Below are 24,168 nucleotides of genomic sequence, written 5' to 3'. Positions count from 1 at the left end.
CGAGCATACCCTATAGTATTATGGGAAAAATGCTTTTTTAATTTTCTTTTCTTCAGCTTTTAACATACAAGTTCGTTTGGATGAATTTACAAGTACAATCTTGCACAATAAATTCGATATTGTGAGCACTCACACTAGACCTCTTTAGCATGTTGTCATCTTAGTGACACCGGGCCCCTGACCAATAGCAGACCAGCACCTTAGTGATGCATTGCAGCTCAGGCAGTTTGACGCAAACAGAAAATTAGAGCATTTACCTTAAAACTCCTGAAGAGGGAGGCAAAACAACATAAATACAGCCAACCCCACTGGTCAAGACAGTTGCTGATGCCATAAAGCGGAAGAAATGTTAAAGGGGGACAAAAAAATCGTAGTATTCCACTTTGTAATGTAAGCCAGGGACGCAGTAACCTGGGGGTCCACTGTATTCCAGGATAACAGGATATTTACAAGAATATTTTCGAATACATTTGTATTCAGCATTTGGCTTACAAGTACATTTGCATGTACATTCAAACATGTTTCAATCTACATGTACTGTATATGTTTGAACATATTGCAAGTATGACTTAAAGATATTTGCCTCTCAAAAACGTTGACTCTGCATCGGCATCCCCGCACTTCGACACAAGCCCAACGTATGTCGTCGCCAGAATTCTATTTTGAACACCCGTATACTAATACAACCATCAACCGTCATCGCCCTAGTCCGCCGTCCTCTCCTTGCACCCCTAACCAAAACAAATCATTGCCTTTAAATACACCCGGAAACATTCTCTCCACACCCAAGAGACGTTTGAATGCGTCGAGGGGTCCGACCCAAAAATAGGCCCGAGTTTTCCAAATGGCCGCGACAGCCAGCGCATTGCTGGGAATTGTGTTTATGAGGTGCACTCAAGTAGCGCCTGTCTCGAGCTGATTCATGAGCACGGTTTAAGCCTCGCCGGCGTAGATCAGGTTCTCGCTTAGCTGCTTCCAGCAGCTGTTATCACATTTAACAGACCCAGCTGCCCCCTTCCCCAACTAGAGGGTCATAGTGGGGGTGGGCAGGTTGCCGGATGGCATCGGGCACCGCCCAAGCGGATCCGGCTGCCTCCAGGCTGGCGAGCTCGACCGGGCTAGGTGGTCCGGCCGTGTTTACCCCATTCCAACGGCGCGCGAGGGCTTGTCGGGACACACAGCGACGCCTTCATGAGCTGCACTTCGTCCGGTGTGGGGACGTCACCAAGCGGGCGCACGTGGGCTCGCTGCTGGTATTTGGGGACATGGAAGGGGGCATCAGAAACGCGTGTGACTTTATGAGGTAGAACGTTTGAAATATGCATTCTGAAAAAATATGCAGTGTAAATGCACTATTTTTTTCCATAATAGCCCAATATTAAGATTTTTAAAAACATTTCGGTCAGGGTAGTCCAAATTCTGTGCTCAAAGGCTTCTCCTCTGCATGGTTTTGATATTTCTGCCCTCCAACGCACCCCTTTCAAATGATTAAGACCATTGTCAGGCTTCTTTATAAAAATCCTAATATATATATATATATATATATATATATATATATATATATATATATATATATATATATATATATATATATACACACACATACACATACATATAAAAAATGTAAAATTAATTCCTAGAAACTACTCATTTCAACCTGAATCGTACCATTACAATTCAATAGAACTGAATCGTAATCGTAGTAAAGTTTTTATTGGTGAGGTTTGTCCCTTTTTTGTTGTTGTTGTTGTCATTTTTAGATTCGGGACATATTTACGTTTCACTAAAGAGAGCGAAACGTCATTCCATGCATAGGAAACTCACAGTTCTAACATTCAAAGCGTAGCGACGAACCGTGACGGGCAACGAAGCATCTGAGTCGTTATCATGGTGTCACCGATGGCCGTCCGACAAAAAGCGGCGGAATGACTCATTAGCTCACTTGATGCTCTATCAAAGTGTCTTTTAATGGCAGCCAGTAGAGTGAAGCGAGCGGCTCTTTGATCCGGCCCTGTTTTCCGTGGCCCCGCTGGCCTCTGGCGGCCCCCCGCGCGGCCCCACGGGGGACGGCCTTTGGAGGGGAAGTGGCCATCTCGGATGTCTTTAAAGCTCGGGTTTGATCCCCGATGCTGACATGAAATTTTTGATCGATGATTAGCGCCCCTGACAACCGTCCCCGGCCCGCCCCCCCGCTTCCCACCCCGACGTCTCCTCCGCTTTCGAAGCTCGGCTGACTCCAAATGTCAATGATGTTAGTTTAGCCATTGTACACGGCTGGCCGCATCTGAATGGGTGACTTGTACCCGGGCCAGCCCCCTACAATGGCCTCCTTTCTCGCCGCGACTTGTTCTCAGCGTTCGCCTCCTCCATCAGGACAAGGCTGTCTCTCTCTCTCTCGTTTTCTCTCGTTCTCTCTGGGAGTGAATTGGAAGCCGGCGAGCAGGAGTTGGGAGTGGAGGAGCAGGATCGGGGGAAGGTGGAGCGTGACCAAGCAGTGCGAACTTTTTTTTTATGAGCAGAATTGTCAGTGTGAGAGGCAGTAGTACCAAGTCAGCCTTTCGCCACGAAGCTAAGCTTGTTAGCCATCCTAATCGGACATGGCGGAAGTGTGTCATGAAGACAGAGTTGAAAAAAAACCTCAACAAAACCCACATACTGCTCGGGTCAAATTTAATCGGCTTCGACATTTGGCGGCAATAAAAACACCCAAATTGTTAATCTTTCACAATGAAACTTGAGACTTAAAACACTCAAAATTGTTTCAATTGTTCTTGAAAGTGATTGTAAAATATGGTAAACTTTAACTCAGGTGCCGTGGATAGTTCGAGAGATAATGCCATAAAACTCATTGGTGAGTAGTTTTGCGGTCAAGAACACATTAACCGAGACCAAGATATGATTGAGACTGAGACAAGGGTTTAAGAGTTTGAGATCAAGACAATATAAAGGAAATTGAGAGTCAAGACCATGACCTTTGGTGGTAGAGACAGAGACAGGACCAAAACCATTGGCGACCGAGAATTTTTGAAGCCAAAATCGAGACAAGACCAAGATTTATGCAGGTCGAGGCGGGACCAAGACTTTTGGAGGCTGAGACGAGACCAAGACTTTTGCAGGTTGAGACGAGACCAAGACTTTTACAGGCTGAGATGAGACCAAGACCGTGGCAGGTTGAGACGAGACCAAGACTTTTGTTGGTTGAGACGAGACCAATACCTTTGGTGGTCTGGATGAGACCAAGACTTTTGTTGGTCGAGACGAGACCAAGGCTTTAGGTGGTTGAGACGAGACCAAGACTTTTGCAGGTTGAGACGAGACCAAGACTTTTACAGGCTGAGATGAGACCAAGACCGTGGCAGGTTGAGACGAGACCAAGACTTTTGTTGGTTGAGACGAGACCAATACCTTTGGTGGTCTGGATGAGACCAAGACTTTTGCAGATTGAGACGAGACCACAACGTTTGAAGGTTGAGATTGAGGCAAGATCATAAATTTTGAGGTTCCAGATTGAGGTGATAAATAGACTTTTGGAGGTCCAGATTGGGGCAAGTCCAAGACTTTTGGAGGTTGAAAATAAAGCGGGATCAAGACTTTTGGAGGTCGAGATTGACAAAAGGCGAAGAGTTTTGAATTCTAAGACCCAGACAAGACCAAGATTGTCTATCATATAAAGTCTTTCTACAGGAACTAGGACCCTTCAGTTGACCACTCTAGGTTTGAAATACTCTTGCAGTTCCCGAGTAATGGACTCAAACCAAGTCACGTGAATTAAGCTCCCGTAGTCATCCAATGTTGTATTTGAAATGTGCTCTTTTCATTGCCTCATCTTCTGTCTGTTCTCCTGGCTTTGCTCAGACAAGTCTCTGGCTCCATCCTCGACATTCCCTTCTTTCAGAGCGAGGTCGCAGGTCAGGGAACGCGACCCACCCCGGGGCCAGGGTGAAGGACCCCCATCCCCTCTCCTGTGAAAAAAGGCCCGCTTCACCCCTGCCATCTCTTTATTTTGTACACACCTGAGTCCCTTCTTTTTGGGCCCACAGATCCGGTGACAACGTGTAGAAAGAAAGCCGCCGTATTTGGTTACTTTCCACCCTCCATCCCCGCCCGCTTTTGGATTGTTCGCATGGATCAATACGTCATCCAGCCACGCTTTCTATGAACCCTTTGTGCTCGCGTAGATTTGTTGTGCCAGGTTGTGAATCAGCACATGGAAAAATAAATCATCCCTATATTACAACTCAGACTTGGTGCACCCCATGTCTTACAAACACACCCTTAAAAAACTTTATAGGCACGTTTCCAGAATAAAATTCTTAACAAAAGATTCTACAGGATTACTGTGGACATCCATAAAGGTGCCTATTATGTTCTTTTGCAGGTAGTGTGTGTGGGGTCGAGGGGGTGTGCTAGCTCTGGACACCAAGGTCACTATCCAGTCTTTCTTTAGACTTCACGGGAAAAATTTGGACTATCACAGTCCATATTTTTACGACTCTCTATTTCTTAAAACTCGAAAAGACATTCCCTTACTAATATTGTAGTTCTCAAGATTGGTTTTGGGACTAAGACTCATCTTGAGAATTACAACACCTTTTAACTTGCAGACTTTTCCTTAGGTTGACCTCCGGAAGTCTTGGGCCTGCTTCGGTTTCGACCTCAAAAAGTCTTGGTCTTGTCCCTGGCGCGACGTCAAAGTCTTGATCTTGTCCCGGTCTCAACCTCAAACCCTCTTGGTATTGTCTCTGTCTCAACCTCAAAAAGTCTTGGTCTTCTCCTAGACTCGACTTCGAAAAGCTTTGGTCTCGTCTCCGTCTCGACCTCAAAGTCTTGGTCCTGTCTCTGTCTCAACCTCAAAATGTTTTGGTCTTATCTCAGCCTCAACCTCTAAAAGTCTTAGTATTGTCCCCGTTTCAAGCTCAAAGTCTTTGTCTTGTCTTGGTCTGAACCTCCAAAACCCTACGGTCTTATATCTGACTAGATTCTCAGTCAAAGATCATGGTCTCAATTGTTGTGGTCTTGACTACAAGTGTACAGGCTTGGTCCCTCTTCAGTTTGAACTAATCATATAAACAGTACTTTTTTTGTACCTTGGGGTTCAATTGTGAACCTTTACTAACAATAGGACCGTTTCATTCTGAAAGTGTATCAGAAATCAGGAAAAGGTTATTAATCATTTTCGGGAGCCAGGATGGGCTAAACCTGGATGAAAAAAAACCTGCTTGGCATAGAAAGTTCAATAATGCCGTTTGCTTTCAACAGCACTTTTAGACTCGCTCTCCCAAAACAATCATTTTTGTTATCACCGTCTGTCCCTCTCGTGTTCATATCCTGTTTTGAGTCCTCGCACACAAAAGTATGAGGAGCCTAGCTGTTATTTACGGCCCCTGGGGGTTACCTGTCATCCTGGCTGCTCCGTTGCCATTGCCATGGCGACTCCTGAATTCCACGGAGCACAGGTCCCGACCCCCTGTTCCCGACCACCTCCCTCTGCGCCATAAAGCGAAGACCCCTGACCCCCACACCTGCGGACATAGGTCGTAACGGTCCATTAGAATGTGTAGGAGATAGAGTTAGAGCAGATAGATAGCACACAAATACCCCCTCAGAGCCCTAAACATCTCAGAAATGTTTACAGGCCCAAGGTCACCTTACAGCAGCTTTTCGCCTTTCCAAGCACTCCGCTTTAACATCACAACACTTGGCGCACCACTTATCTTTCGCAGAAAGACACACCACATGCACACACGCACAAAACAAACGTACCTCCATTCTTATATCGGACACCGGCAGTCACTTTTCGCTGCTTTTGTCAGCAGTTCTAAGCTCCACACCCTTCAGCTGTGTGTCAATGATTCAATTTTTATGACAGGATTTATTTGTAGTTACCCATTTCGGAAGACTTAAGATTATATGCGGTGTTCCACAAGAGTCCATTCTCGGACCACTTTAACAATAACAATTTTTTCTTGTCCATAAAGTTCCTTAGAAACTAAACAATAGGATTTTATTGTAATAGTTTTCTGATGTAAAGTTGTACCCAGAACTTTCTTGACTGCATCCGGTACCGGCGCTCCAGACTCGCTCGGCGCGCTCCTAATGAGGCAGACATTTTTGTTGGCACGTGCCAGTGAGGGTCGGTGCCAAGATGCCACTCTGGACACGCCGCCCTCCGTCTGGACGTTCCACCTGCCCGTCGCCGCTTGTTTGGCTTCCCCCGGGAACGCCGTCCGCCCGCCAGCTCGCCCCAGGGCCAAACCACACAACCCGTCTGCCCCCGCCGACACGGATCATCAAAATGTTATTCCAGAGCAAACCTCGACAGAAGTGGAGCCCCGGAGTTTGACGCACGCTCCCACTGTCTCCGTGACGACAGCGCGAGGGAACGTTTGGAGGGAAGACCGGTTTTCCCTTAGCGGGAGTTCTGAATCTCTGAACAATAAAATAATGAACTCGTCTATGGTCTCCTAGTTGCTTTCATTTTTATTGTAGCTGATTGGTTAGATCTCTTGGTTCAGCTACATTTTGGTTAAGCTAACATTTAAGTTTGTTGACTACCCGTCTCTACCGTCGTTATTTTGCCTTTCGTTACGGTATTGTTCCCGGAAATGTGGCACTACTATTGTGAACTAAAGGTTTTTCCACTGGGCTATGTCTATATCCAGTGGAATTATGCCAGAAAATGCTATGTATTGCTGATTTAGCCAACATTTTACCAATATGTTTGTATAACTTTACTGAACGCATTCAATCACTTTTACCAATATGATCTTACAACTTGAACATCAATATATACGGTACAAACCATAATCTTACTTTCTATTATTTTATGTTAAATTGAAATTACATTGTGTTTTACTGTTGTTGCTGTACAGCGTTACATTTTGTAACTTTAATTCGATACGTTACATTTTTTTTGTTCTATTACACAGTCACTGTAGTTACTGTTATGTGTGTTTTATTACACAAGGTTCTGCTTTTTAATGTTGCGTTATGTTAAATTGTGCGAGGTCACATTGTTACGTCATATTGTGCATTGTTACTTGACATGATGGTAGCATATTTTTTTTTTAAACGTGCTACATTGTTAAGCTACATGATTACATAACATGCTACATTGATTGTCACGTTACACTGTGCAGTGTTACTTGACATGTTAGCATATATTCTTAGGTTACATTATGTTACAATGTCACGTTACATTGTCGTGTTACATTGTCACATTACATTGTTGCATTGCGTTGTTGCGTTACATTGTGCAATGTGACTTGGCATGTTAGCATACATTTTTATGTTACATTGTTACGTGACATAGTTGCATTAAATTGTTACGTTAGATTGTTGGACCACACTGTTACTCTACATAGTTACAATGGTGTGATATGTTTTTACAATCCATAGTGCAGTTTCACGAGACATGTTAGCAGATGTTGTTATGTTACATAGTTTCGTTGCGCTTTTGTGTTACATTGTGCAGTGTTACTTCACATGTTAGCATACTTTTTACGTTACATTGTTTTCACTTTACACCATTACATTACATAACACTTGACATGTTAGCATATATTGCTTTATGCTAAACAGCGTTATACATACACTCACAAATTTGAAACACTGTTTACATGACCATATGCACTCATGTTTTATTTGCTGAAACATTACTGTAACTATAAAAAACGACTGTAACGCATAAATCCTCTTTGTCAACAAACTATATTCAAACATGCTCGGGTTTGTGTTTCGTGAATGCTGTACGTTCACAAACTGACCGTGTAAAAAATCCAGTACAAAAACATAAAAGATAATTGTTAGCGGCCGCTAGATGACAGGTTATGTGCGATTATTTTAATTGCGTGTGACCTCACGTCACTATTAACAGCTCTACGCTGCACATCGCAGGTGGGGCAACTTTGAGCGCAAAGCAAACACACAAATGTGTTTTCAGTTTTGATGTTGGATCATTGGTTGAACGAGAGCCATGTGACGTCTTTTGGAAGGAAAAGAACGGAGCACTCGTGGAGCCGCTGACAACATGTTAAAAAAAAACATCAGCAAAGCCCTGAGTTGATTTTTGTAATGCAGCCCTAGTGAAAAACATGTCACCCCCCTGTCAAATGTGTAAAAGTGAGCTAAGCTGGAACGCAAAAGGGAGCAATGTTCCCAAAAAGTGACCCCTAGATGTACCTTGTCACTTCGCTGTCAGTTATACTTCAATCTGTGGAAATGGGACTTTTAATGAATGCATGTATAGAAAGAGAGAGAGAGAATCTATGGGTTCTCACTTTAGGTTTACGCGCGTGTGATGCAGTCTGCTCAGTTCATAATTTCGAGTGTTTAACTGGTTTTAAACTGGTTTAAGTGGAAAGGAGACAGGAGGGACCAGTGACCCCTTTCCACCTCTCCATCAAGCCTCCCTCCCTTTCTCTCCACTTTGACAGTACTCCTTTCTCATCCCCGCTTTGTTTGAAAACAGCTTTCAATTTCCTGGGTAGCCGTCTTCAAAGGGAGCTTGGTGGGGGGTGGGGGTGGGGTTGGGGGGGGGGCATCGGAGCGGGCTGCCAGAGGCGCAGTGACAGCTGGGAGGCAGGAGACTCTGAGATCACATTAGAGAATTCCACGTTTTGACCGCCAACTGACACACTGTGATCGTATGAGCCGCATACAATGTGCACTGAATTACGTCGCGCTGTGTTACGGTGTTCGGTAACACTGTTACTTAACTTTGTTACCTTACAATGTTGTTAGTATCTTACTTATTTTATACCTTTATGTTATGCTATGATGATACCCATTTGCATTGTGTAGTATACATGCTATGTTTGATTCCCGGTATTTTATGTTACATTACACTGTTCAGTTACATAACATGCTGCAATACATTGTTATCGTACGATATATTTTTTACAGTGCGTTTCTTCAAGATACATGACTTTATTTTACGCTGTTATACTATTTTATGCTTCGTAACTTTATATTGTAACACTCTGTTACACAAAGTCACATTACTCTATCTTTTTAGGTACATATATCATATGAAACATTTATTTCTCCTATGTTAAGTTTACGTTACATTTGTTGGAGTTATATTACTCTACCGTATAATCTTTTTCATCCATTCAGATATTTTATCCTTACCATAACCTGACTTCCTTCCCTAAACTCGAGGTCTCAATATTCATTCGCATTTGATATGGGATCTGATTAAATGGCCCAAAAATGGATGAGGGTCATCTACTTCAGCCCATTTTGGGCAGTCTCGTTCCATCGTGGCGGGAAAGACGATTATATTAGCGGCCTGGCATCCTTGCCATTTCCCCCTTGAGAACAAAGTGACATCAATGACGCCTTGCTCTCGTTCTGCATGTGGCGTAAACACAGCATCTGTTGGGGAACGCATAACCAGACCTGGCCTTCGAAAGCAGAGCGATGACTGCCTTCCGTATTCCCAGCGCACGGCAGCGCACCCTCAAGGACAAATATGCAAGAGGGAAGCCCGGGAAAGGAGACAGTTAGCCGGGTAAAGTTTGAGGGGTGGGGGGTGCGCGGGGGGGAGTCGGGGGTCTTTGCTAATCCCTCCACATCTGGCTTCTATTGGGATGCAGAGGCCGCTAAAATAATGTTTTTCACCCGACAAGCCTTTTTGTGCTATAAATTACCCAGCAGCCACTCAGTGAAAGCCATTGGAGGGGGCCACTTTGTGTTTCTGCTGAAGACAACTCAACTAACCCCCAACCCCCCCTCGCCCTGCAGTAAAATGGGCCTTCCTTCCTGTCGTCCATCAACAGGCGACAGCGTGCAGGCAAGATGTGGCTCCTCAATTAAGAACTGCATTTATACTCTGTTGATAACACAAACAGCAGCACCTACGGACGCACCATTTAACAGAATACGTGGGAATTAGTTTGTTCCTATGGTAAATTCAGTACAAAAAAAGAACATTAAAATGACACAAAAATAAACTTGTATTAGATCTGATATCTAAATTACTCGGCTAATCGACCTAGCAACCAATGCACGATAGCGAGCTAATCTAAACTGAGAAATAGCCCACCAAAAAATGTAAAGAAAAAAACGTACAAATCCAAGGTACAAGGATAATGCATGACTGTACAATTATAGCCAGCCATTTCCAAGACCAGAACAGAAAAAAAAAAGCAATTCAACTTGTAAACAAGACTGCTAGCATGTTGTAAAATTCCGTCTTGCCAACACTTCCCGTTTATACATCATGTGACCAAGCTCTACCAATAGACCAAATTGTCAGCAATAACTACAGGGAATCATTGAATTTAATGTCAATATCTACAGTATCTGGGATTCCAGTAAGAAAGGTAGATAAGATAAATCCAAATAAGGGCTGCTTGTTTCCTGCCATTCCTCACGTACGCTAGTGGATTCTCAAAGAAGTTTAGGATGATTGCAGAAACTCAAAGCAGATTTATTACGTTTAGTCAAGCCGGTTTTGTCCCATCACTGACCTCTCGCAGCCACAAACCATAAACCAGGTCCAGATTCCTCCCCGCAAAAAACCTTCCATCTCCTCTTTTGGCAGGAGTTGATTTTTTTTTTTTTTGATTTTGTCTTTAAGGACGTGGCCTCAGGGATTGGAAGGTGATTGGTTCATAACTAACAAATGTGGAATTTGTGCCCTTGAGCAAGCCCGCAGACTCTAAAAAGTGACAAAATAGATTTACGATAATATATTGTGTGTTTATGTTCTAGCTGCGTGTTTGCATGTAAAAAAAGTAGTATATAATTGTAAACTTTGGGATCAAAAGGACAAGCGTGCTTGCCATTGAGAGTCTAATGGGAAATCTGCGGAATTATTCTGGGATTCCAAAGTCTCTGTCGCTCTGGGCCACATTTTATGAGAATGTGGACAGGCGGCGCACATCTGGCCAAACCGCCATTATTTGTACGATATCACACATTTGTGAAGCCAAGAAGGTCCTTCGTTCAAACTGAAACACAAGACAAAAACTGCTAGAGTTCACTTGTAGGTAAATAAAACACGTCGCTAATCGAACGCAGCACAAAGTCCTAATCGGAGGCAGACAAAAAAATGAAATGTTTCAGCCAGGAAGGAAATCATTTTGTTTGAAATAAAACTGTCAGCCTTGTGATTTGATTCGACGGACAATGGTTTGTGTATGTACTGCGTATTCCCTGAAAACAAGGTTAACCTATATATCGATCCATTTAGCTAGCTAGCTAATCTCTCAATCTATCTAACTAGCCTGGAAATCTGTATATTTAGCTGTATTTATCGATCCGTCAAGCTAGGTAGCTAATCTATTAGTCGATCCGGGTAGCTAGCTAGCTAATCTATTAATCGATCCATCTAGCTAGCTAATCTAGTTTTCGACCCATCTAGCTAGCTAGCTAATGTACCTATCGATCCATCTAACGAGCTAGCTATTCTATCTATCAAGCCATCTAGCTAGCTAACAAGTCTATCCGTCCGACTAGCTAGCTATCATGCTAGCTAACTAATGTGAAGTTGTAGTAGTCTGGTTTATCTGATTGGAGCCAAATGCAACTATCTTCTGGTAATGTTCCTTATGGATCGTTCATATTTCATCCTTTGCACAGCACCTGTAGGAATGTGGCCCACTGCGGGCCCCCAAACCCCCAGCAGCAGTGAGACGGTCTGCCCGGTCGGGCCTGTCACTCGTGATGAGCAGAGGCTCATCAGTGTCGGGGGCCAAGAAGAGTTCAATGCACATAAGTGCATAAAAGCGCTGCGTGTACGGCACCCAAGCAGACCGGAGGTCTCGGCAAGAGCTCAGGCTAAGGGCCGGGCCCGTTGGAGGAGGGAGGTGTGAGGTCACTGCCTCTTCACCACTAACACCAATTAGATGAATACGAGCTGACAGGCCCCAGGATGAAAGCAGAGGATTGACTAATGCAACAATCCCAGTGGTCACGTCCGACCACGGCAACTTGATTTTATAGCCATTAGGCACCTGTTGGAAGATCTCGCAGGTGATCCCCTCTCTCTGGAATTACATCCGTGCCGAAACCGGAGCCTCGTAGGACGACCGTTTGACGCCATCTGTCCTGAGTTTCCTCGTCTATTTAGCTTTACAATGTTAACTACAGATTCATCCTTCCGTTTGTTTTCTACTATTTTCTGTTTACGTACATATTAAGTGTTAGCAATTACTTCCAGTCACAGTTAAAGTGCAGAAAGAAATCTGGAAAGCATCAAGAACAGACTATGGACAGAGTGGTAGGCATTCTCTGTTCAAGTTTAGCCTACGACATAAATCCAAAGCACCCGGTTGTGAATGCAGCCAGAGCTAACGATAATAACAAAGTGGATTCAACCAGTGATTGGGGCTCGTCTCAATTACAGCAGAGGATATTTGCTTACAACAGTAAAGGGAATAAATGACGGAAGCTACTTTTGATCTTTTACATAAATTTTTTGGTCTGCTGCAAAAATACAATGCACAGTGGTACCTCTACTTATGAACGCCCCTCATTACAAAAAAGTCATGTTACGAAACGCCTGCGGAAAAATATTGCCTCTTGTTACGAAAGGAAATTCAGAAAACGAATGGCGAAAATTTTTGGTAGAGAATTATGAGATATTTTGAGACGTTATCAACTGCTACAGTTGATGTTATTCATTTAAGTGTTTAAGCGTTTTTGTTGGGCTTGGGACGAATTAGGCTATTTACATGTAAAAAGCGCCTCTACTTACAAAAATTACAAAATGGCCTCTGGAACGAAATTATTTCCTAAGTAGAGATACGTACCACTGTATCTCAATTCTAAAAAACAGTCGAAGGTTTTTCTGAATTTGAAATGAGATTACAAAGATTATTTAAAACGATTACAGATTTTAATCAATCTCATGGATGATCAATTCCTGGCTCATTGATGCCTCTTGATCTCAAATTTGTTAGGCATGGTTGCATCCCCTTGCTATAATGACCACTTGCCCTTTTTTTTTTTTTTTTTAAGAGAGAGAACAGCAGAAGTGAGCGTATGGGTCGTAGTGAGATAGCGAAGGGGGTCCTTGTTGGGGTCAGCGCTGACATATTTCATCGCAACGTAATTCTAGCCGGTCACAGCCCATCATGTGTCATCTTCGTGTCAACGGAGGCCTTCGCCACATACTTCAGCTCCCCTCCACGTCCGTCTCACCATTACTCCATCCCATAATTACCCTGCGCGCACACAATCCCGTCCTTCCCGTTCGTCCTTTGCCCGTGTGCCAACTCCTCACATGTTGTCATCGGCGCGCCGAGAGCAGTTCCAGTCGGGGGCTGATCCGCTGTCGAGACAGGTCTTACCGACTGTCTGCTCGCGCATCCGCTTTCACCGGGCGAAATCGGTAATGCTAATATAAAACGACTGCGCCATGGCGTTTTCCAATCCGGGCCCTTTAAAACCACTTAATTAATTTCCTAATCTTTATCGAGCCAAAGCACATTTAGCCGCGCCTTGAGATATGACAGGCTAGCAATTAGCATAATAACACAGCTAGCTTTTGTAGTAGAGTGGTTCACTTTTTGCAGCTTCGGTGGGTCATAGATTACTTTGTGCGATTTACTTCTGTTACTCTCTATTATTTCTATTACTCTGTTACTCTATGTTATTATAAAACATTTTATAATCACATGCTAGCTACCATGCTAGGCACCAAATCTCACAAAGTGGCTTGTGGTTTCACCTGTTAAAGGCCAACACTGTCATTCGCTGTCTCAGACATCACTCAACAGTTAGGCCCCGCCTTTTAAAGTCACACACACTCAGTCGAAGATACTACTGTACAGTGTGCCCTCGTGTTAGGACCTTAGTCCGTTCAGCGGCTAGGCTCGTAACTTGAATTCGCCGTATCATATTTCTGTGATTGACCTGATGCCGGCCTATAGCATATCGGCATCTTTGTGACTGCCTTAATCGACCAATAAAATATTGGCATTTCCGTGACATGCGAGAAAAGTTGTTTTTGTCTGCAGCCAAGCGAAAAAAATAGTGCAGACACACTGACCGGCATGTTGGATGGTTTGTAAAACAAAAGGTTTTTGCGTAAGAGGGGGACAAAAAAACGCCGCGGTCCACGTCGTTAGATGAAAAATACGGGGTTCGTAAATGGGGGGCCCACTGTAGTGTATAACTATAACATGAGGATGGCAATGGCTAAGTGGGCAAAAATGTAGCTTAACCCTTTGTTTAGTCTATTTTTTTCATGTATTTTTAGTCTTAGTTTGAAGTACAGATTGGAATACAAAAGTATTTCTCACTTGTGCAGGATTTAGTCCATTTTTTGGGCAAATTCCTTCACTTAATATTTGCAGTATTTTTGGCAGGGTGTGGCACACTTCTGCTAGAGTGATAAGTGGCGGTGCCATGTTGACATGTTGCCACCATCTGGGTGAAATTTCAGCTCCCGAGTGTCTTCCTTCAATGCTTTCCCTTTGATGTAATGATGGAAGGATTGGACAAAGTACCAAAGTTAGATTTAAAAATGGTTTGTGATTTTAATATTCTAAACATTTGTCCATTTTTATTGGATTACTGTGTGATTTTAGTGTTTTTGTGACGTGTTTGATGGAATTGGTTGAGTTGGTTGCGGGTTAGGGTTAAGGGTTAGGGTTCTAACTGTCTAGAATATATTTGATTGCAAACTTTTCAGAATCTGCAGCGTACTCTGAATTTTGTGTCTGCTAACATCTTGTAGCGCAAGTCCTGTGTAGCCTCCGGAGTTGATGTCACCCAGGGTCAAGAAGATAAGAGATGACCCTGGAATTCCGCTGAGGGAGCGTCTCCCTTCCTGATGAAGGATGGACACTTTTCATGGAGATGTTGACGTAAACCTTCCATACTCGCTTTAGGAGGGGGCTGGCTTTTCCTCCATGCAGGGGTCTAACATATCAAAGAGTATGGATGCAGCAAGGAACGGGGGGTGGGTGGTGGTGTTTGAAGCCCTGCTTCTGGCTTTTGTTCCCACTCCTCTGGCAGGATCCCCTGAAAAGATCGCAGAGTGGGCTCGATTGGTCACGGCCAAGATTGCCCCCCTCTGATTGGACACGGCGGTCCAGCAGATGTTGGACCTCCAGCAGGGGGCTTGGACGCTTATAGCTTGTAGCTTATAGCTTCTGTCTCGTGAGTAGACAATCATATGCGCTTCCTCCTAGGCGTTGTGGGTAGTATCTGAAAATTTACTGTATGAGCCTTCTGTTTTTGTGTGAGGTGGGCGGATAGATCCAGCGATATTCTATATACCGCTTTCGGAAGACACGTAGCTGAAAAATCTCGCAGAAAGATGGTACATGAAAGTTTTTAAAATGTTTGTTTTCACTTAAAACTTTGGTTACGGCAACACCATGCCTTCAACACATGCCTCCACGTTTAGAAACAGATACAGAGCCAACATATCTTCAACATAACACTTGGATTGTTAAAATACCGCACTAACACAACAGTAACATGCCCGAATGCGTTTACGAGCGAATGAACGCAAAATCAATACTTTGATAGCGTTTTCTTCTGCCTTCCTTTGTTTACAGGTGAATCTCCCTCTGGTGACTAGTTAAAAAAAAAAAAAAAAAACACTGATAAACCGCACTGGATTATAAACTGCAGGGCTCAAAGCACAAGAAAAAAGTAGCGGTTTATAATCCGAACACAAGTTTACATTTCGGAGGCTGAAATAAAAGAATTTGCACATTAAAAAATTGTAAAAATCTTATCTCATATGTACGCCATGACCGAAAAGTATTGCAATAAATCAAAGCGGTTTTGTTGTGACCTGATGTAACCTTTGGCTGACCATGGCTGTTCTCTGGTGGCTTGTATCCAGTTGGCCGTGTCAGCACTTTGAACCATTTCTTATCTCCCTTTTCCTCTTCTTCAGATCTTTTTTTTTTTTTTTTTGCGTTGTCAGATGTCAGGAAGAAGACTTGCCGTCCAAATGGCTCGATCCTCCGCTGGACGGGCCAAGCAGAGGCGGGTCGGACTGGGAAATTCTTTTCCCCAGATTCCTCCCGATAACATATCAGTTCCTTAGACTCCACAGTCATGGAGATTTTTTTTTTTTTTTTGGGAGAGTGCCTGCTGAGACAAAGTAAAGCAATTACACTTACTTAGTGGACTGTGTAAACGCTAGCTGCTTCTTATCTGGAAACCAGAATAGGAAACAGAATCAGCAAACACGGAATCTCATCTGTAATGACTTGACAAGCTTTCACTGTATCTTGTTCTCGATTGCTTGTAAAAACAAGACCGACGTAAGACGGCCCCGACGGGGACCAGGTCAGAAGTCCAAGGCCGGATTTGCATGGCGAGGTTCAAGTGACGATTTGGATAAGTGGCAAAAATGAGGCCTTATAAAAGCATCTAACAAAGATTAGAAAAATCTTGACTTAAATTGATGCATAGTTTTCCTATCACTGGGATTGAGCCTGCGGTTTTGCTGGGTGACCCTACTTTTTTGGGTCCCACACAAATCATCCCGCCTAAATAAAATACTGTATTTTCCGGACTATAAGGCGCACCGGTGTATAAGTCGCAGCAGCAAAAATTGAGCAAAAAAAAAATAAAAAAATCTTTTGCCACAGATAAGCCGCACTGGTCTATAAGCCGCAGGTGGTAATACAAAACTTACCGTATTTTCCGCACTATAAGGCGCACCTAAAAGCCTTCATTTAAAAAAAAAAAAAGCTGATGGTGCACCTTATAATCGGGTGCGCCTTATATATGGCTCAATATTGAGATTGGGATTGGTAGATGGGGAATGAACCGATAAAGTAAGCTTGACCTGTTTCTTTTGCGTGTTTACAGTTGAACAAGGTTGCTCATATTGACATTGAGTTATTATGATATTGAGAGTTTAGAGTTATTATTTGAGTTATTATTGTTATTACTTTGAGTATTACTATATTGTGATTGAAAAAGTTTTAAAATATGTCATCAATTTAGGTGCGCCTTATAATCCGGTGCGCCTTATAGTGCGGAAAATACGGTACATTGTCTTTATATATTTTTGAATTGTCTACCAACTGCAACATCCTCTTTTTAACAGACTAAACATGCTTACAAATTTAGTCCCAACATTATATTTCGAGAAAATGGATGGATGGATATTACCAATAGAATACTGCAGAGTTCAAACTCGAAATCAATACTTTGATGGCGTTCTGTCTCCCGTTGTTTAATTGAGAAATTATTTTAGTGAACATTGCAAATAAATAATATATACAATCATAAATTTATAAATACAATCATATATACTGTGTACTGTATATCCAATTTAAACATCACAAACTTTTATACAAAATCTTATTAAATTTGGACTTTTTTTTAATATATATTTTAAAACTGGTTTTGAGGACAGCCATTGATTCACATCTTTTCAGTTCTATTTCATATTTTTTCCATCAACTGACCCCTTGAACACACATTTGCTTGACCGGTGGGAAAAACCAGCAGATAAGCCGCACTGGACTATAAGCCGCAGGGCTCAAATCACGAGGAAAAAGTCGCGGTTTATAGTCCCAAAAATACGGTACATTCTTCCTCTTTTTTTTTTAACTTTTGTCAGAGTCACATCCAAAAGTGTGGACCTGTTATCTCAACTCAAAGTGACACTTTTCAGGAAGTGGATTTGATCAAACGTAAACTAATAAGCATCAGCTCCCATTTTCATCATTATCCTCATCATCATCATCGTCGTCCCGCCTTTTAAATATTCTGGCGTCTGGATGCATTCAGCGAGAGGCCTGCACTTCTTCCGTACGTCAGATTTCTCCCGTGGCCCGATGGATGGATGGTGACGGCCGACCAGTTGGTTCTCATTACGCCCCCTGCACTTCAAAACCACTCCGAGACACCCCCCCCCCCCCCCCCCCCCCCCCCCCCCCCGTTTTTCATCCCGAGGTACAAAATTGCTCCTGAAAGTGAAAAAGGTTGCTAGAGGCATTTTTTTTTTCTCATATCCTCTTCGGACTTCACGTACGCTTTCATTCCAGTGTGACTCGTGTTTCTGATTAAGTCCCTCCTTCCTTCGCGGTCTTCTTTTTGTTCACGCTGTCATTGGGTCGTCGACACGTCAGTCATTATAAACCGATTGGTCACGATGTCCCCCGATGCGTATCGAGTTATAATTTTTTTTCCCCGTGTTTGTCAAAATTCAAGAATCCTCTCATTTGCGGTTCACATATTAACATTTTTCCGTTTTTAGCCAGTCCTTTTTATAAATCGGAAATATTCCACCAGTTCACGGATTTCGAGTGTTTTTGTACTTTCTTTTATGTCCTTAAATGCCACAAAATACCGCCAAAGTCTTAGTAATTGGTCTCAAAGTACAGTCAACCTAGAACATTTAATAAACAACACACAAGGAAGGAAGACAAGAGACTTTAGTTTGTTTTTGCTCACGAGGAGAATGGACAGAGATGTGTTCATAGTCACAATCTCCTACCACCCTGAAACACATCCCATTGAATCCCATTTTTATTCTTTCGAGTAGCCCGTAGTTACAAACGTGGCTGCTCTAAAGGTTTAGGTGAGTACACCGCAGTAATGTGACAACCATCATAGTGGTGTGTGTCTGTGTGTATATGTGTGTGTGCCTACAGTTCTCAGTTCATACAACAGCTGCTTTCTTCTTTTTCAAGAGCATAATGGACATCCATAGACCGTTCTGTCCTGTAGTTAGGTCACAGTGCCTCCCTTCTTACAGGAGTCACGTGCCTGTACGTCTATTATTTTTGTTTTATTCCGTATTCGATTCTGCGGGCCTGTTTTTACTGCTATAAACATGAGCAGACAGTTTTAACAACAGTCAATTTCAACTCCGGACTTGGGATTTCTCCAAAAATGTCCCAAAATAATACCATATGCAAAGGCTCAGTTGGTAAAAAAGTTGGATTGTGCAAGTTTTTGTTGATTCAAAACGTGGATGAAAGGTGACTGTTGATTGGGTCCGAATGTCATTCCCACCATCGCGTGCCCACATGACCAATGAGAGGCCCGAAGTAGGGTGCCCAAAATGGTCATTTTTGTCCCCTAGCCTTATTCGGCTGTACCGCCACCTAAAACCAGACTAAGAGCTCTCGATTGTGATGGTAAATGATTTGAATCTAACGATAAGCTGTGATTGGTTGCTACCTGAGCCTTGAGCGACTGTGACATATGAGAAATATGAGAAATGAGAAACATTTTGTTATCAAATTAATGATCGAAAAAAATAAATGAGTACTCCATTTAAATCAATCCGTCTCAAAAATGGGGCAGGGAAAAGTGAAGTTTAATTGATTAGCATTTTTTTTTTAATTATTATTTTTTTCAAGCATTTTGATGCACTTTTTTCGGTTTTAGACTAAGCTGTGACCTGTATAAATTCTGTAAAAAAGTGGATAAGTGGATAACATTTGTTGAGAGTTGATTTATATTGTTTTTTTTCTTTCGTTAATGTTAAAAAGGATACTGTTTTAGGTATGTTTATACAATTTTTTAGATGATTTTATTTATAGCTGGGTAGGGATGTATGTAAGGTTTTCTCTTTCCTAGGCGTCTCTTTGCAAAACATAAGCACTGCTTTAAGTTAAGATAAGGAGCTTAATTTAGCCCGGGTTATTAGCAGAAGTTCCCGAGAGCCTTCAAATCATACATAAGCTAATTATTTGACCTTATAGTGAATGTAAAATGATTTTCAAATCTTTTAGGAATCGCAGTTTACTTTGCGCCGCCTCGCCCGGCCCCCGCACGTTTTTTTTTTTTTTTCCTTTCTTTTTCATCCCGAGGTTCCAAATCGTTCCTGAAAGTGAAAAGGTTTGCCAGAGGCGCCCCCCCCCCCCCCCCGATTATTTTTGTAATATCCTCTTCAGACTCGGTGTCTCCCCCTCCTTCATGCCTGCTCGCTTTTAAGTAAAAGCCTGTCATCCACCCCGCGGGGGCTCCGCTGGAATGCCGTTCCAATATATCAGATCTGTACCTTTGCATTCCCGCTAATTCCGCGTGTGTCCAAGTGGGTCTCCGAGCCCGGGGTGAGGGGCGGGAGCGGGGGCGGGGCTCTGGATATGGAAACAAGGTGGAACTGTGCTTTGTTTGTTGCCCGGCGCGCATACCAGCGCAACATTGGAACAGCAACAAAATAAGGCACAGATGTGCTTTGCCGGCTCCCGCTTGGCTTGTCCAAGGCCCAGCGTGGAGGTCACGTGGTTTGGAAAGCCAGACCTTCTCCCAGGCCACGTCCGCGCACACACGCTTACGCACAAAGGCTATTTGTCAATGTGCGTTGGCGTTTTCGCCTGCGTTTTAGCTCAGCTCCCGACAAGTGTCGTGTGTCAAAAACGGGAAGTGATGATTTTTTTTTTTTTAACTCTAGTACGGTCGCCCGAATTCCTTTTGTATCTGGATCGGTGTGGAGAAGGCTTTTTTTCGAGGTGGAACGAAGGCGCCCAATTTTTGTTTGCTGTACAAAACAGAACTCGTCAGAACTGCTGACTGCTATTTTCTTGAGATGATCATTTTGTGGGACGGAAAAAATGTTACTGGTGTCCCCAAGTCCTCTTGTCTCTGAACATGTCCGCTTTTTGGAACTTGTGGCCAGGATGACCATATTTTCCGCACTATAAGTTGCAACCTAAAAGCTGACTGGTTTTTTGTAGCAATTTGAAAAAAAAGTCAATCTCGGAATTGATCCAAACAGCCTTAATGTAATCGAGATATTATTGCCCATTTTTCAGACGGTACTTTCTACAAATCGTCTTTATTCTCAGTTCCTGATTGTCTATTAATACATTTTGACTGACACATCTGATTGTTTTGTTGACATTCCCCTAAGCGTAGCTCCATCTAGTGGATGCATAAGGCAACCGCAGCCATTACTGTAGCTTCTATTCTATGTGCCCTATAATGCGATGCACCCTATATAAGGAAACAGTCCTAAAATAGGCCATTCATTGAGGGTGCGGAAAAGACCATATTTGAGTTTTGGAATTTCAATACTTCATTCTCAGCACACTGTAGTGAGAAATAACTGAAACTGGGTCACAAGGGGACCAACTCACATTTCAAACATTCATGTTACCCCAAAAAGAAGAGTCAGAACAATTATTATATCAAAAATAGCCCAAATTGGGTCAAAAGAGGACCAACCCAACTCTTTAGGTGACTAATTTTACCCAACAATTTTCATCTGCCCATTTTTTACCCGAAATTTGTGACCCCGTATTCTTTAGAATGTACCTTTTTAACCAGCATTTTTTACACTCTAAAAGTTAGTATAAGTTAGTATAAAGAGGACCTTCCCAACATTTGAAGTTCATAGTTTTCCCCCAAACGTTCGATCAGTCCTAATTTTTTACCTCACTTTTGACCCAATTGTTTTGGAGTGTAATTTTTCAGCCAACATTTTTTAGTTGAAAAATACCCCAAATTGGCTCAAAAGAGGACCAACCCAACTTTTTAGGTTGTTTTACCCAAATGCTTAGTTCAGTCTATTTATGACCTAGTTTGGGTTGCTTTTGACCCAACTGTAGAAATTCCACTTCTGTAGAACTGTATCGAAATCTGAGGATTTGGTTGGTCCATTTTATTACAAATCAGATTTTTGTTTTCGAAATTCGTCAGCCTTTTTCATTTACAATGCACATGGTCATTAGGGTGATGCAAAGGTCCTTGTTGAGGTTTCTCCCGTTTCAAGGTAATGCATTCATGTTGCTGATGTCCATGGCAGGTTTTTCCGCCTCGCGGCGTCCATTATCGTGGATTTTACGAGCCCTGCCGCACTTCAACGTTAAGTTAACACTCCATCCAGCCCCTTCCTCATCATCAGTCATTAGCCAAGTGTGACGGGCTTGTCTTATTAGGCTCCGTGCTTCTCCGCACATGTTCTTAGCAGCCCCTTTAATGAGCACTTTAGACCATCTCACCTCCTCTTGCTGATTTATGACTTTTTTTCTGTTTTGTTTTTTGTTTCGCAGCGCAGATCAGAGGCCGCCGCCGAGCCGCCGGCCTTTTTTTTCGGACCCGGGCAGCTGCGGCCAACATGGCGAGAGGTGTGAACTCCCCCGAGCTTAATGAGCCCGCGGCGCAGGCGGATTACACGGCGGGTTAGAGGTGAGGGGACGGCGGCCGGAGAGGCCGCTCCTAATATCCGTGAGGCAGATTAAGCGAGAGGAGATTAAGTGTGTCGGTGTCCATGAGAATTCCATCCGGACGTCCTGAGAGGAGCTTAAAAACAAATCGCTTTGAGATTCGAAAGTTAGAAATGTATTTGCACGATTCAGGAATTTTTAAATTTAACACTTGTTTTTTTGTCACATATCAAAATCAAAAGCGAAGATCTGGATGTTTAAAAGAAAAAAAAAAGTTTTAGACATTCAGGGTAGCTCACAAACAGAACATACATCCATAAAAAAAAGTTTATAATGCCTCTAAGTCAAATTCCCCGAAAAAGGACAGCACAAATGATAAATCTGCAGCGTCTGACGGCTATGCAAGTATGAAGTCTGAAATGAAACTCGCCACAAAGCGCGCGCAGGAGCCAAGTTTGACCATAACTCTTCCTCTCTGACAGGAAGCATTTTTCTCTTCTTCTTTTTAAATAGGTTAGCTGTTGACAGTAAAATTCAAACTGGCCTAGCCCAGGTTATCACGGTCATCCTTCAATTTATCAATTGCAAAAAATATATCATTTAAAAAAAAGGCTTTCTTTTTGCCTTGTCGTGCACCTGCTCTTCCTCATCAGCACCATTTGTCATATACGCTCAATTCCTTCTCAGAAGAGACGCCATTTCACAGCAAAATATCAAATAACTAATATATATATATATATATATATATATACATCAATATATATACATCATATATATATATATATATATATATATATATATATATATATATATATATATATATATATATATATATATATATATATATATATATATATGATGTATATATATATATATATATATATATATATATATATATATATATATATATATATATATATAAACACACACCAAATACAGTGGGAGTTGAATGGTCCAGTTTACGAAAAACTCAATACACGACACCTGGAGAGGTTAATACGAAAAAAATTAGAAATGAAAATTTCCTTGACGACGATGATGAAAAGGAAGATGAAGACGACGACAATGGTGACGACGAAGGGGACAACGATGGCATTGATGATGATGGAGACGACGATGAGGACGATTAAGACGATAACAAGGATGAAAACGACGTTGGCGATGACGACAACCGCGACGATGACAATGACGACGATAAATGAAGATGACGACGACCAAGATGTCGCCCATGATGATGATGACGAAGACAACGATGATGACTACGATGATGACTACGATGTCGACGATTGCAATGATAACGACAACGAAGACGACGATGAGACGATAATGAAGATCCGTCAATGACCACGACGATGAGATGGACGATAAAAAACATCCCAGAAAGAATTAATTTCGAATCTCCAGGTACCACCGTAGTATACAAACGATTCAAGGTCCGTTTTTGCCGTAACAGGCTCGTAAAATCGCGGCCACCGGTCACTCCCGAGACGGTCACCGATACGGATCCTCTTCCCTCGCGGCGCGGCGCTTTTCATGTGAAACGGAAGCCTCTGGGCCCAGCCGGTTCCAGCTGTCCCGCTCGGGCCCGAGCAATTTATGGAGCCCAGACAGGAGGTGGGATCGGGCGGATTGTTCACGGGGCTCTGTCGCGGTTTGAACGGCGCAAGGACGGGTCGGGGGAAGTCGGAAGCAAAGCCGGGGCTCATCATGAAGACATCACTTGTCTTCTGTCTTCACCTCACATCTGCCTCCCAATCTCCGCACAAAGCTCATCCTGTTCCGGGGAGGAAATCACACCTCTGGGATTAGGCCCGCTCCAGCACATATTTTCGTCCTGTCGCTGACTTCTGCTCTGGCGGGTTGTCAGCAATGTGGACGTACAGACAAAACGCAGCGCACCCCCTTGCCCCCCCCCAACCCCGATCCCGTCAACCTGCAAGTATCCAACAAAAAGTGTCTTTCTTTGTTGACATTTTCCCGCGGCTCCGCACTGATTATCTGCTGCCGATTAGGATTCCTGCCTCGCGCCACGTCTGAAGGAGCGCACAAACAAAACTGGTGCAATGAGGGACAAGATTTCATTGAATCCGTCTTTTTTGACGCGCGTTTTTAT

General features: G+C 42.9%; 1 protein-coding gene across 1 annotated transcript in view; it reads left to right on the top strand.

The window, feature by feature from the left end:
- LOC148415466 (uncharacterized) overlaps positions 1-21,962 on the top strand; it is a 43,097-nt gene extending 21,135 nt beyond the window's left edge. The window contains exon 10 of the transcript XR_015867183.1: positions 21,942-21,962. The gene's annotated coding sequence lies outside the window, so the exon portion shown is untranslated. The remainder of the gene's footprint in view (positions 1-21,941) is intronic.
- Positions 21,963-24,168: the final 2,206 nt, after the last annotated feature.

This window comes from Hippichthys cyanospilos, chromosome 11, assembly GCF_059441005.1.
Source record: "Hippichthys cyanospilos isolate Australia breed blue-spotted pipefish chromosome 11, RoL_Hcya_1.0, whole genome shotgun sequence".
Taxonomy (NCBI): domain Eukaryota; kingdom Metazoa; phylum Chordata; class Actinopteri; order Syngnathiformes; family Syngnathidae; genus Hippichthys; species Hippichthys cyanospilos.
Note: the sequence above shows the minus strand (reverse complement) of the source record. Positions and strands in the feature narration are given on the sequence as shown.